This window comes from Nymphaea colorata, chromosome 1 (assembly GCF_008831285.2).
Source record: "Nymphaea colorata isolate Beijing-Zhang1983 chromosome 1, ASM883128v2, whole genome shotgun sequence".
NCBI lineage: Eukaryota > Viridiplantae > Streptophyta > Magnoliopsida > Nymphaeales > Nymphaeaceae > Nymphaea > Nymphaea colorata.
Genome location: NC_045138.2, coordinates 30,443,296 through 30,458,876, shown reverse-complemented (window position 1 = coordinate 30,458,876; position 15,581 = coordinate 30,443,296). Strand labels below are relative to the sequence as shown.

The 15,581-nt window shown below is 40.4% G+C and overlaps 1 long non-coding RNA gene and 1 pseudogene across 2 annotated transcripts; one reads left to right on the top strand and one right to left on the bottom strand.

The window, feature by feature from the left end:
• Nucleotides 1–4,721: 4,721 nt before the first annotated feature.
• On the top strand, nucleotides 4,722–6,628 carry LOC116263041 (protein ALP1-like; annotated as a pseudogene).
• Nucleotides 6,629–6,973: 345 nt separating this feature from the next.
• On the bottom strand, nucleotides 6,974–13,368 carry LOC126410278 (uncharacterized). Of its 2 annotated transcripts, XR_007573984.1 has the most exons (3): nucleotides 13,304–13,368; nucleotides 12,740–13,216; nucleotides 6,974–7,991 (listed from the first exon to the last, which is right to left on the bottom strand). It is a non-coding gene; the product is annotated as an uncharacterized LOC126410278 (long non-coding RNA). The 2 variants fall into 2 exon arrangements; XR_007573983.1 differs by lacking the exon at nucleotides 13,304–13,368 and having other exon boundaries at nucleotides 12,740–13,286.
• Nucleotides 13,369–15,581: the final 2,213 nt, after the last annotated feature.

Below are 15,581 nucleotides of genomic sequence, written 5' to 3'. Positions count from 1 at the left end.
ATTATATATAAATTTTAAAAATTTTACTTATCCTATATAAAAAATTTTAAAAATAATATTTCGACCCGCGTCAAAATTTAGAAACTTTAATTCGGCCCTCTCATGAAAAATTTCTGGCTTCGCCCCTACTCGACGACATATTGAGTATGACACTAGCCGCTAGTGGATCAGGGGGTTCATGCCATGTGGAACAGATTTCAACTAGATCAGGTCCGCTCTCGGCTATATTGGTTCTCAAAACGCCGTCTCCTAAACTATACCAAAGGTATACTTAAAGGTCATTTGGCAACAGTAACACATTATTACTGTCTCATCAATCTGTCTCATTTTCAGTGTTTTATGCAAATTCTGGAGACACAGTAACAATATGTTGAAGAATCAAATTAATGACTTCCTGAACTTAAGAGTGTGTTTTCATTGAATGACCGATACAGGGTGTCATTAGACACCTCGTCTAATGACATTCTTCAAGTCCAGGGTTCTAGCTAGGGATACAAATGGATCATATATATCTGATTTACTCAAGTCTTGTAAAGAAATTAGGATCCATTCACCAACTGAATTTTGATTATGCAGTTTCATAATTGAATTTGAATCGGAGTTTATCCGATAGCATTCGACAAAAATCCGTCCCGATTAAATATTAATCGGATGTTTTGCTAGTAGGATTAGAATTTGACAATTTTAAAGAATAGATCCAAAAATTTGAGTCTAATCTAAATCCGACCAAATCAGATTCCGTCAAGGTTGGATCTACCTGAACTTGAACCTGTTACATCTTTATCTGTGACCGATTTTACACTTCTTTTGAGATAAATAATACTATGTGTTTGAGACTTTCATATTCAAAACATGCTATATATATATATATATATATATATATATATATATATATATATATATATGTGTGTGTGTGTGTGTGTGTGATTGACAGGTTAACAACTCATTGCCTGAAAAAGAGATATGAAGGTCTCTCATTCTTATTGCCCCCTGGATCCAAGTTTGCGTAGACATATGCATTTATGGAAAAATAAAAATGCAAATGAATTTTGCATTTGAACTTAGTAAGAAGGTGAATTACCAAACAAAACGAGAAAGATAAAGATAGATGGTAAGGATGTGTTTGAATGAAAAAGGAAAACTTTACCCAGATATCGTGCCATTCTACTTTCGGAGCAAACTTATCTCCTTCCATGAACTGACCTGAAAATCATCTCAACTTACCTTTAAAACGAGGAACGAAGCTGCCATCTAATGAAGACCGGACTATTTATATAGGACAAGTAAATCAAAAACACGCCCAATCAAAAGCGAAATCAAATCAATTGAACGCCAGCCAACTAAATTATCATGCTCCCATATACAAATCTTGACGAGACAAACTTCTCCCAGTTCTCAATAATAGTTGCTCTAAAAAAAAAAAATCCCCCCATAAGTCATAGTAGTAGTAGTAGTAATAATAAAATAATAATAATAATAATAATATTATTATTATTATTATTATTATTATTATGGCGACTTTAGAGTAAGTGGGCAACTCCGTGTTCACATTGAGGAAAATTTGAAGAAGGTGCTTTACTTTCAACATTAATTGGTGAGACCTTTGTTTTTGATTGATGTACCACGAAGCCTCAATAATACAAGCGGGGGAAAACCTATCCATCCACCAAATCCGCAGGTCAAGTTCCAATCAACCTCCCACCCAACATTTACATCACATGTTGGGAAGTCTTAATTCATCAAACACACTTCACGACATAACTATAAGACAATTCTCACTTGGACCCCGACGGGAAACTGTAACTAATTCCCAACAAAGATAACCTTCCCATCCAATTACATTACATGCAGAAATATTATTAACGATTTTTGGGTGAGAAGAAGAAAATCCCGCCACCTGAACGGACCTAAGCTATTTTCTAAACTCTACCTCTTCTGTTTTCGGGCTGCATTGGTGCCTAGGTTGGCAACTGCACGGCATCTCAATTTCATGCTACTCAAACTAGCAAGCAACCGGCTGTTTATGAGCCACTCGCCTAAGCTGGTGCACCAACATCCATCAAAGCAACTACATAAGGGCTATATATATATATATATATATATATATATATATATATATATATATATTTGGTTGAAGTCAACCGGCTCAAGTCCCTTCAGAGACCAACTAAAAGTGAGAAGACTTTGTAGATAACATCCTTTGGAAAAACGTGATTTAGCGGCTCGGCTCGATGATGCTACCATATCATCATGATGATGTATGCAACAAGTGGATTTGGTGAAGCTATGCCTTCCGCATCGTTCACTGAATCATCGTCCACTCAAGGTTTAACTGCTCTACATTTTAAGTGAACACGAGGTTAACAATCCACTGTCGGAAAAGGAGGCTCAAAAACTTTTTTTTATTTCTCATGTTTTTGGGGTTTTGTGCGACATTGGGACTTGGGTGGGGTACGGTATACCTATCAATTGTGGTGTCGTGATTTCATGATTTACAGTTCCAAAGAGTAATACCCATGAGAATCGAACCGATGACGTGTCTTTTATGCAGCCACGCTACGTACCTTGATGCTTAACATATCTATATTATGCAGATCTGATTTGAAGGTTTTGTCATATTTTCATAGTACCCAAATGAGCAAAGTTGCTGTGATATGTGTATCAATGTTTTATTGTTATTACATATGCCTTACCTACTAATCTTCACATTTGTTTATTAAGTCGATTTCGATTGTCATATACTTTTATTTATAGCCTCATGTAAACTTTGTGATTCTCCTCTAAATGAGACCCGTGATTCCCAATCACAGGCTCAAAAGTTGATCGAGTTCAAGATCGTCTTGCTGTGTTAATTAACAAGATTATGGCCAAGTTTGGAAAAGTTATACTTGTCATTTATATCATCTGATCTTAAACAGGGAGCAAAAAAAGGTGTTTGATAATATATTTGAAGAAATGGAGAAGTTCGTAGAACACTAACTAAATGCTTTTAAAGAGTCTATTTGACAAATAGAATAACATATAACTATTTCTTAAATATAACTCAAAATTTGTGGTAGATTCATATTTGTTAAATAGATAAATCAGCCCGACCAAAATTTAAAAAAAAAAAATCTTGGAAAATAAATTCAAAATGTAAAAACAAGTTTTCAAAATATTTAAAAAATTATCTTCAAACTGAGAGACACCTGGCATTCTTAAAATGGACCAAATTGAATAGCAAGCGATTCAATTCAAACAGGCAGATTCGAGTCAATTTCCCATTACTTTTTTAGCCATTGGAAGGAGGGCCTCCTTCGATATTACCATCAATCATTTTAACTTATAGTCTTGATTCTTATTGTTTGGGAGGGCATTTTAGACTTTTGGGCACCCCATGCTTCTCTTGTGGTCGGGGCCCCAACACATCACCCGCTTCGGGTTTCAAGCCTCTCTGCTGCCACATCTCAAGAGCCCCACAATATCGGTGAGTCGGCATATCACCGGTCTTTCACCGGCTCTTATTGGGAGTAGTACCGGCCAGTCAAGTCCCCTTTTATATATATATATATATATATAGAGAGAGAGAGAGAGAGAGAGAGAGAGAGAGAGAGAGAGATTCTTCTCTTTTTATTTTGTAAACTTTGCAAAAAAGCAGCTCAACTTTTTCATACTTACAAAGAAAAATGCACCTAGCATTCAGATATGTACATTTTACCGATTTTAGTCAATCAAAATATTTCTCCGGAGATGGACCATCTGTGGAGATGGTCCAGTACTGAGTAAAATCACACTAATATCTACCAAAAGAAGCCGTTTTGCTATCGTCGTCCACATCTTGATATGTGGATAACTTACAGTGATTCCCCTTGATTTTCGTATGTAAAATCTGCAGTTTGAAGGATGCCCACTTCACTTCAATGTGCATTTTGAAGGATACCCATTTCATTTCTTAGGGAGTGTATGCTGAAAATCCTGTTTTGAACAATTTAATGCCATTTTGAAGAACGTTCTGGTAGGTGATTCTCTAGCGAAACTGATCAAGTAGATTGAGCAGAAGAAGTGGACGAGATCGATGCCAATTTCTCCTTACTCGTTTCCTGGTTCTCACATTTTGATGATTGTAAAAGCTTTGAAGGGATACTTTTGCCATTTTATTAACTAAACTCATGTTCAACTCCGGACAAATTGGAGCCCGCGTTCAACCGACCGAAGCACTTATCTGAGATTTACATACAAGCGGTAGCCGGTTGAAGGCTGTATTTCGAAGGTTCAGCGTGTTCCCATAAAACGAATAAAGGTTTTGGACTATTCTAGAATCATTTTCGGGTCACTTTCAACACGGACAGCAACGCCTTCACACGGTGACGACGTTGGCAGATTTTGACCGCGGGGAGGGAGAGAGAGGGAAGTCCTCGTTGCCGCTTTCTCTTTCCCTCCTCTCACCCCCAAAACAGCGGCTGTCTCTCTTTCGTTCAATTTTTTTTTTTTTTGGAACTTTTGTTCTCTTCTAATGGAGTCAATCCTCCTCCCCAAGTCAAAACTATCTCCTCTCTGTCCTTCTCTCTCGTTCACAGGGCACAAACTTCAATAATTTAATCGGCCAGCAAGGATGGTGACATAGGCGCGGAGGAAAACGCGTTTGCGGCGTAGCTTTGCCCCTACCCTTTTCCTCGCTTCCTCCACAACCGCGTTCACTTTTGGCCACCTTTTCCAGTCTTCCTCCCTATAAAACCAATCTCTCAAGCCAAACAATATCCTCCAATTCAAAGCCAAACGATCGAGAGCGAGAGAGAAACAAGAAATCCTGCTGCCCATTAACCATCTTCATCTGAATTACCAGTTGCTTGCTCTTCAAGAAAGAGAGGGAGACGAGAAATCTTGCTGCCCATTCACCATCTTCGTCTGAATTGCCGGTTGCTTGTTCTTGAAGTTGGACGAGAAATTGGCTTTTGGGGGGTGACGCGGCGAAATCGGAGGTGGAGGGAATTGGATGGGTGTGGTGGGAAACAGGGAGTTTGGTGGTGACACGAAGGCAATAGCGCAGCTGGTGTCGGCTCTGGTGATGCTGAAGGAGGAGGAAGATGAGAGAGAGAAGCAGGCAGGGAGGATGCTGCTGCTCGATGATCAGAGCGCCCTTGATGCCAATTATGCTAAGAAGACGAGTTCCATCCTCGATTATTACCAGCTGCTCAGCTCCCAGGAGCAGCAGATGAACGACGAGGAGGCCGACGCGGAGCGGCAGAGGCGGAACAAGCGGTCCCGGTCGGTTGCGGCCTCGGCCGCCGCTGTTTCGACTGCCGGTCTCGGTGACGATCCCAGCAATGCCAACAACCACGGCAGAAGCGTCGGTGTTACTTCGACGACGTCGGCGGCCGCTCCGACTACCAGGCGGTTGTGGGTGAAGGACCGGTCGAGGGCGTGGTGGGAGAACGTCGACCGGCCGGACTACCCCGAGAGCGAGTTCCGGCGGGCGTTCCGGATGAGCCGGTCGACGTTCGACATGATCTGCGGCGAGCTGAGCTCGGCGGTGGAGAAGGAGGACACGATGCTGCGGGCGGCCATACCGGTGCGACAGAGGGTGGCGGTCTGCATCTGGCGGCTGGCAACCGGGGAGCCGCTGCGGCTTGTATCGAAGCGGTTCGGGCTCGGAATCTCCACCTGCCACAAGCTTGTGCTGGAGGTCTGCGCCGCGATCAAGAGCGTGCTGATGCCCAGGTTCCTGCAGTGGCCGGCGTCGGACGAGCACTTGCAGGCGATCATGGACCGTTTCCAGGCTGGTTCCGGCATCCCGGGGTGGTGGGCTCAATGTACACCACTCACATCCCCATTATTGCTCCCAAGATGAACGTCGCCGCGTACTTCAACAAGCGCCACACGGAACGCAACCACAAGACCTCCTACTCCATCACCCTGCAGGGCGTTGTCGACCCCTCCGGCGTCTTCACCGACGTATGCATCGGGTGGCCGGGATCCATGCCGGACGAGCAGGTGCTGGAGAAGTCGGCGCTGTACCAACGCGGGCTCGAAGGGATGCTCAAGGGGATGTGGGTCGTCGGCGGGCCGTCGTATCCGCTCATGGACTGGGTGCTTGTCCCTTACGCGCAGCAACACCTGACATGGACGCAGCACGCCTTCAACGAGAAGATTGGAGAGGTGCAGAGGATCGCCAGGGAGGCCTTCGCCAGGCTCAAGAGGAGATGGTCCTGCCTGCAGAAACGGACGGAGGTGAAGCTTCAGGACCTGCCCGTCCTCCTCGGCGCCTGCTGCGTCCTCCACAACATCTGCGAGCAGCGCAACGAGGCCATCGACCCGGACCTCGACTTCCAGCTTGTCGACGACGAGATGCTGCCGGAGAATTGTATCCGCTCACACACCGCCATGCAGGCGCGCGACAGCATTGCTCACAACCTCCTCCACCATGCCCACGCCGGCACCGCCTTCTTGTCTTGATCCCATTTAACACACACCACATTCAGACGTCATACACTCATTCTTGTCGTGCTATAGTTAACGCGGGACAGCCATAGTGAGAGGGAGAGGGAGAGATGTAAAACTACTGCTCAGTACAAATGGAGAAAGGCAAATTGATGCTTGTAAATTCAATTCTATTGTTGATCTAAAGGAGATTGAAGAAAAAGTTTTGTTATTGATGGTATTCTTAATGGTGAAAGAGTGTGTTGAATGTATCATTCATTTTTTGTCACATGACAGTAACGCGTTCCTTTACACGCCGCGAATCTGCGACTGACAAGGCATTTAAGAACATTTCTAAAAGGCCAGATCAATGTCTACAGGAAGGATACTGTAATCAACTAAGTGATAACCAGTGGAGCAAAACGACGCCCTACACTTGTTTAAAGGGAGGTTTCAAATGCACAGTCATCTTGCCTGCCATGTAGCCAAAGCGGAGACGATCAGTCTCCCTTTGTCCAGATTGAAAGGGCTTCTGGCAGAAGGCATTAGCTGTAACCTGAAAAATTAGCCGTTAGCATTAGCTGTAAGCTGCAAAGCATTCCTCAATAAACAAATGGAAACTATATCCTCACAACATAAAGCTAAGTGCGCGTTTCCATGTGGACTGAAAAGACAGGAACGCCAGCAAGTGTGAACACATCTAAAGCGTTCTGCAAACTTATTTTGGGCTTTACCAAATGTATGTTGTGTAGGTGAAATCTCCTAACATGGCGTTCTTAGATGAAGGCTTCCTCCCTTTTGTGGCCAATGGCCGTAATGAAGAGGTTACCCGTTCGGCTTCAAGTCCTCTTCAGGAACTTAAACCTCATGGAGTAGAGTTTTATCAGTAGCTGAAACCCTATCAGTTGCAGCACCTGGTTCTTCAGTTCCCTGTCTAATCCCAGACTCTCGATGCTTTGCTAGACTGTCAGTACAGTAGATTTGAGATAGACCACAGTGCTTTCATATTAATGAACTGAGTAGCTCCTTTCCACACAGTCATGAGTGAAAATCTGACCGGTAAGGTTGCTACGCACAGTATGAAATTCTTCAAGTGTAGTGTGTCACTAGAAAGTGCTCTAGAAAACTGAGCTAATGGCATGATCATCTGATACCCGAGTGTGAATGTTCATCATATCTGGAAAATGTAAATTGCTCATCATCCTGGATGAGAAGACTCCTGTAGTATCAGTATCTGAACAGCGATTGATGAACATCCGTTAAAAATGGTTTGAATTTCTCCAGATCCTTATTGCTGGTGAACCATTTCAAAACAACTTCTTTTTTATCTGGTATCAATTTAGACAAAAAAAAAACAGTTCCATCGGAATCTTCACACAGTATGCGTGCCATCGGATGTCTACGATCGCGTGTTGACTACGGCACATTGAGAAGACAGATACCAACACATTAACTAGCTCAGAAAGTCAACTAACATTCAACACAGCCAACTTTGCTCCATTGACTTGATGCATGCGTCCTTTATAATCATGATTCCTGATCTTTGGCATCTTTTGCTGAATTGGATTTTGTGATTTGCCGATTAGTTCAGTTTTCTGCATCATGACAAATTGTGGAACTTATAAAGCTGAATGTGAATTGGTACATACATATGAACAATTAATTTATAGGGAATATACTATTCCCATCAGAAACCAGAAAAGTTACATTTACAAGCATAAACACGAACTCATATAACTTGATTCTATTTGTACCTATGCATAGCATGATCAAGACTTGCACTTGATTCGAACAGTTTATCTAGTTTTACAGTCAGAAACATGGTTGCTGCAGACACCAGACATTCTTTCATATGTATTAACTAAAGTTCACCGATTGAATTAGCGCAGTCTCTAGTAATGTCTGCTTCGGAATCTATTAATTCTTACTCACAGAGTCTGAAATTAGTGTAGAACCTTGAGACAGAATCACATGAAGGTGCGATTGACAATCCTAGGAAAACTGATAGGTGCTTAGCCATAAAACCAAATGGCAGCAACTAGAGGGTGGTACTATAAGAGAAGCTTCATGAACCAGCATTCACCAGGGGCAGGCGGTTGTTTGGGGGGTAAGAACAGTAGTAAGATATGATGTTTAACCTGTCTTTCCACGTGACAGCTTTATTGGGGAGTGAGATAATGAAAGTTAGCCTGGTTCATTTTTCTACAGCTGCTATTCTTCCTTAGGCAAGTTCAGTTACATTCTAGTTGGTTATGGACAATAGACAATGTTATCATGATAATAGTAACATTCATATTCCAACCAAAACTCCAGCCTTAATGTGGAGACGATCAAGCACAGCTCTTAAAAGAAATTTTGCATTGAAAAATATCACCACAAAATGCATTAACATGGTATGGGAGACAAACATAGCTTATCTAATATCCTCCTTTATAATTGGTCACCTCACAACCTACTATTTGATACAATATTACTGGTGCAATTATACACAGCATGACAGTATAAATAGGAACTTGCCATAGGCCTTGGTCATTCTTGTAGGTGATAATAGAAGGCACACTTTCAGCTGTTCAACCCTGAGGATGTCACACCTTACACAAGAAACATGCAAATAGTCATCCAGGTGTGGAGGCTGTTCCAAGGTACGGGAAAGAACATGTCACTAAAAGTGAAAAACTGAATCACTAAATGGAGAGAATAAATGCAACTCAAATATCTAACCTAGATTCCAGTGTTAAGGCTAATATGTGAAGATACAGACATGAGATCAGGTGACCACTGACCAGAGACAGAGAAGCAGATATCTCTACGCTCACCCTGATGCTAGACATCTCAGCAGAATAACTACAAGAATGACAGACTGGACTTGTTCCCCATCTGTCAAAGGCCTAAGAGCCAGAGAAAATAGATAGGTAACGCATCATGAGAAAATGCCTTCTCAAGAATCGCCATATTAGTATCTAAATTCTCTTTGTCAAGGATGGGAGTCTCTTTACTGTGATTGTTTTAGTAACTGGAATATAAAAAGCATAGGTACTGGAATGAGATCATCCATTGGAACAAGGCCTGTACTTAGTTTATGACTGACGGAACAAGGGCGTACTCAACGATTATTGAATGTCACCTTCAGGGACAACCAAGCCCAAGCCAACATTTCATAAACATATGATTACCACATTGGGATTATCCCAATGCAACATAACTTATCGTTCGATTCATACTTTTCAAAAAACATTTGAACAGAGACTCGGAAATACAAAAGAAAAAAAGAAGGAAAACAAGACAGTAGAAAGATGAAAATACATAAAGACCATGCTTTCCAGGAAAATATTTACAGACATACAAGAATACAAAGAGAAAGACTAAGGAAAGCTGTAATACTAGGAAAACATTATTGGCTACGAAATAAAATGAGAGGGTCTGCACATCCAGTAGTCACGAAGTGCATAAAACATTGCACACACAATAATAAAGAACACAAACCGTACATGGCATGCATATCTCAACCCAAATAAATAAATAGATAGATAAACTAAGTTTAGCTGAAAGTACTTCAATAAGTTACTAAATAACAAACAGTAGATAACCAACAAGTTATGCAAGAAATTGGCGCAAGATAAGTGTTTTTCCCTAGATTATGCAAAAGCACCTTATCAAAGTATTCTTAAGTTAAAGGGTCAAACTCCCACAAGGTTTTACATGTCCTCAGACAAAGCAATAGCAAAGGAGAAGGAAACAAAAAGTTTAGGTGCTTCAGAGTGTGCCAAGGGTGTAACTTAAGATAAGGGTGTCAATGGGTCAAGGATTGTTACAAAAGAATACGGTGAAAATGAACTCCAAACTACCACTCTGGCTTATTAGAGACATTAGCTCCAATCTGCCCTGTTGCCGTCTATAGGATTGATTGATCATATGCTAGTTATATACTAGGCAGAAACTAATGTGCCACCAGATTAGTGGTAAGGGTTTACAAAATTTATAACAACTACACAGTTCTAAGTAAACCAATTTACATGTACTATTCTATGAAAAGTGCTTGGATTTTATGTTAGTGGTAAGGGTTTACAAAATTTATAACAACCACACAGTTCTAAGTAAACCAATTTACATGTATTTTTCTATGAAAAGTGCTTGGATTTTATGTTCATCTACACTGTTCCAGTATTGTTTGACCACTTTTTGTCCTGGATGATAGTCTAAAATTAATCAAAGTGCTATAAAAAGTAGCTGTTTCCTGTCAGCAAAAGTGAACCAATGAGATCAAATAGCTGAGATGACGGTTAAAGACTTAGATTGAATGACCAACCATTGATTTAAGGTTTGCTTCATCTTAACATAAGATGTTATTACAAATGACCATAACAAACATTAAACTTGACCAAATAATTCACAGGTCTCTCAAGAGACATTCCCATAATTTAATTAGAGGCAGGACACTTTCTTCTGGTTTCATGATCTTAGTTTTTAAGATTTGGTTTGCCAAACCATACTCCCAAAATGTCTCATTAGAATTGCAAAAGAATTTCTCCAAAATATTACTACCTTGGTTATGCCATTGGAAGTTAGTCACATACAACATGCTTTGCGGCCACTTTCTACAGATCTCAGTCGAGCTACTCCTAAAGACATCAAAGAAATGTAACTTCATGCGAGGACACTTTATATTTAGCCAGCCATCAAGGAACCACGGATATTGTTCTCTCATCCTCGCAACATCTGATGCTTTTCCCACTAGGATTAAATTTAACTACCTAGACAGAATGAGGCACACACATGGAAAGCGCATGTCTCTATTTTCCTAATAATACATGCAGTTTTCTTGTGACCACAATCAGAGAATGGAATGAAAAGAACCTTTAACAGTGCCTCCCACTTTGGTATTTTTGTTAACGGCACTTTTGCAGATACATTTTGGACATTTTCCACCCTTAGAAGTATTCTCTAGTTATGTCGATCTCCTCCCACAAAAACTTATATATTTACAAAGAGAAGTTCAGCTTTGCCTTGTTCCTTTTTTCAAGAGACATGCATGACACAAGTATACAAACCTTGATGACACACTAAATATTGACATTTCTGACCATAAGATTTGACAAATTCAACCCAACTTCTACATTGGGAAAAAAATTTCCTATTTTAAATCTTTCACCACCCTTCGCCTCTATATTCCCTTATTAGAATCATGAATACTTTGGGCTTTAGTGCAGCAAGAAACACCCTTCTTTAGCGGTATTTTTTATTAACTTCTAAGAATAATTAAGAAGCGCTTGCCAGCAGTAAGTGGGGGAAATCAATATTACAACAAGGGAAATGCAAAAAGTGAACGTTTTGTAGGTCTCCTAACATGGATCAAATTATACATAACAGAAAATGATAAAAAATAAAGGGATCAAATATCAATTCACAGCTATTAGATGAAATACACAAAAAGTGTAACAATGCATTCCTTAACATCCAAAAAATCCAAATGATCGTTGGACGTATCTCCACCTCCAAGGCAGTTGCTAGTAGAATGACTTCTGAGTAGCAGCCTCTTCCCGCTAACCCCTTACCACGTTATCCGGCCCTAAAGCTACATGCTTTCCGAATGGACTCTGGATGCTGATGATGAATGTGCATTGTAAACTAGGTTAGGTTTCTGATGTTAACTGTTTCAGCTTGTTCATTTCAAAAACATTGTCTTCCAAATCTATTAAAAAACACGATCCTGATTATAGTTGATGGAGCATTCTCCAAATGTGTGGCTGAACATAAGGATCTTTCTTTTTCTAATGATGAACCTATTCGGCTGCCACTGGGGACACCTGCACAATGCCAGGCATTGGGGACTACAAGAAGAATCAACAGTGAGGAATCTTAAGAAAAGTGGTTGCACCTAATCATCATGGAAGTGCACAATCTACATCTTTAAAAGGTAAAAAGGTAAGAACAATCACCGTGCAACTATGAATATGGCACATTTAAAATAAGCGCGTGCTGCTCATAATCCAAACCAGCAAACATTGTGCTTCAACAATTAGAAATCCTAAAAATCTACATAGATATACCAGAATGGAAAGGCATCTCTCGCAGTTTCAGTGATTGGTGAACTAACGCCAGCAACGCTCAGGACCAACAGTAGCACTTCTGACAAGCTACAGCTACAACAACTGGGTAGGGCATCATCATTTTCAGAGACTCAACAACAATTCTTTTCCTTGCGTTAAGGCCAATGTAACTTCACAAAAATGTTTACATGGATTAACATTCAGCGATTCTAGTTTCAAGGAAAAACCAGCATTTACCATCAGAACCACCGTCAAGCAAGTTCCTAAACTAGCAAGACGATTGTCAGTCGGTGTACCTTTTGGAAAATGATGCTGACTAATGTAGGAAACAATGAAATGCCTCTACGAATGTTCCACCGTTCTCATACGGGACTTCAATAGTTCTTTTGGCATCAGAAGATAAAGGGTACACATGGATCGAGTCATGCACGCCATTGATCGCCGTGCCGTCGCCGGAAGTCGACGGAGCCTCAGGGAACGTGGTGGAATACAGCCGGCAGGCAAAAGAAGCCGGGTACCCGAGAGCACAGCAGCACCAAATGCGGGTTGGGGTCGGTCTGCTGAAAAATTGAGTGCAAGGGGGGAAGGAAGGAGTAGCAGCAAGTCGTGACCTCCTGCACAAGAAGCCCAACAGCAGAGACGGCGGCGCGGTTCTTGATGCCTTCCACATCGTCGCAGCCAAGAGCCAAACTCTTCCCGCCTTCCCAACATAAATGTTAAGCACTCGATTTTTTGCAAAAAATCATTTCGTTCGAAGATCTCCGCTATGCCATCTGCGATAAAAAAAAAAAAAATCATGTTCCAAGTACGAGTTTCTTTTTCAACAACTTTCATATTTTTCCTCATGCAGCAACACCTACAGGGTTTCAAACTTCATCAACTCAAGACATTAGATAAAGAGATCAATGAGAAGGTTTCTATAGAAGATTCTCTGATTTTTCTAAGAATATTCATCAATTTAATAGTCATCCCTTTGTTATAGAGGTTGCTAATGTAAGAGCTTAGGCGCTTGTCAAATATAAAATCATTGACTTATTACTATCAGTGTTGTAAAAGACGATGAGGCGAGGCAAAACATTGAGCATATCATGAGGCGTGGCAAGGCAAGACGGTGATTGAAGCGAAAGCTTCAAGGTCAAAGACTCAAATATGTTAATTATATAATATTTATTAAAATAATATGAAAATTGGAAAAACAAGTAAAATAACAAGAATATGAAAGCAGAGCAATTTATTGTGAGTATATTTTTTTTTGCTTTGTGAACCATGTTGAAATATTTTTTTTTTATTCAAAGTCCATTAACAAATAGTTAAAAATATTAACTAAAAATAGACTCCAGGCAACAACATATCATATGTGAGTGGATTTTAAGTTTAACTTATTCATTAGTATCTCTGACAATCTTGATGACAGAAATAATGACAATTAAAATGTGATAATAATAATTACTTGCTAATTCTATGTGCATTATATGCTAGCAATGTACATGACATTAAAAACATTAAAATTGATAAAATCAATTCTTTGTAATTTGTTAATGCACAAAGGTCACAACGTTGATAATTGAAACAAATTGATGCAAGGAACGAAACAAGTGGAAAAGAAAATACCATGCTGGATTTTTCACACGTGTGAAACTTTTATAAAAAAAAGTAATCAGTTTCCAATTAAGTTCCTAATCTTCACAATTCGTATCAACACTTTATTAATTCACATTTTGGGCCATTCTTAAAAATTAATAAGCTTTGTGATGGTCGGGCAGCCGCTTTCTGCCCATTTTCCTCTATGGCCGACTGTTGCGCCCTCTCCCTCACTTTGTAGAGATGAGTGAGAATGAGAGATTGAGTTGCAAGACCGATTGAGAAGATCAAGAAGAGGACCTTCAAGCAGCAGCAGTGGGAGTTGATTTCTGTGGCAGCTCCACCACCACCAACAACAATTCTAAGCTCCGCAATGGATGAAAAAGGGAAAAATGATATAATACCAATTGGTTCACCATAACCGTGCCAGTTTTTAGTTTGTTTTTTTTTTGTTAATTTTCGATTTTAAACCATAAAAATGGCTTTGTCCTTAAGGTGTACGCCTTACATAGGAGCGTACGCTTCAACTAGGTGAGGCGTATGCTTTATGGACACTTGCGCTTCACCCTGCGCTTCGAAGCATTTTTCAGAAAAGAGGCCTCGAAGCACATTTTTTTGGCATAAGGCGTACGCGTCTTACAACTATGTGCCTTCCTGTAAAGTTAAGAAGCTTAACATTTATGGAAAAGAGGGGCTGCAAATTCTTCCATGCTCAATCTCCTAGGGCTTATCTCATGGTATCATTGGCATGATATTGTGGTTGAAAAGCCATGCAGGAGCCACCTTATTAAAGAACAAAAAAGAACTAGCACACTAGTACATGGATCCAATTTATTGTTTTGGACTATGTGAGTGTGCTTCAGTTTTGCATAGATTTGAATTTGGATTTGGGTATTGCTCTGTGTTTGCTTTGAATTTGTATCAAGTCCCATGATTCGTGTTATATTGGTAGTTCTTATGCATTTTTTGAACTCATTTGTGGTTTTTTTTTTTCAACAACTTAATGATGATGAATAGTGATGTTTCCCAAGTTCCCTAGATTTATCTCGTTTTCACTTGGATTTGCATGCTTAAAAGTTAAAAGTAGAGGTAACATGGAGTTTCTTTGTGAAAACATGCTATGCTCGCATGAAGTTCATTCTCTAAGCCCAAAATGAAACCTTCTCCCTTTTGTAGAGGTAGGAAACACCGGCAAAAATACCCTAGCAAATAAGGGTCAACAAGGAGATTTGATACATTGCCTTGGGATGGGGGGCTCGTAGGCCGCATGTCTCCATCACAAATGTCGAGAGCATGAACCTCTTGTATTCAAAAGATGAGTCATCAATACACAAGTTGAAGCACAGCAAAGGCAGCACCTCTAGGCACCAAAAGCAGACCTTGTATTTTACGAGTACAATGAGTTGAGTAGAAACTACAGTTCTTTGCTGGGTAGTGAATCCCCTTTACTCACCGGTAAGGGTCAATATGAGCCGGGTGACTGGAGCTCAACTTAAAATATATATATATATATATAAAGTTTACCTTGGGTTCAGCTTGAACTTGAGTTGAGCTCAA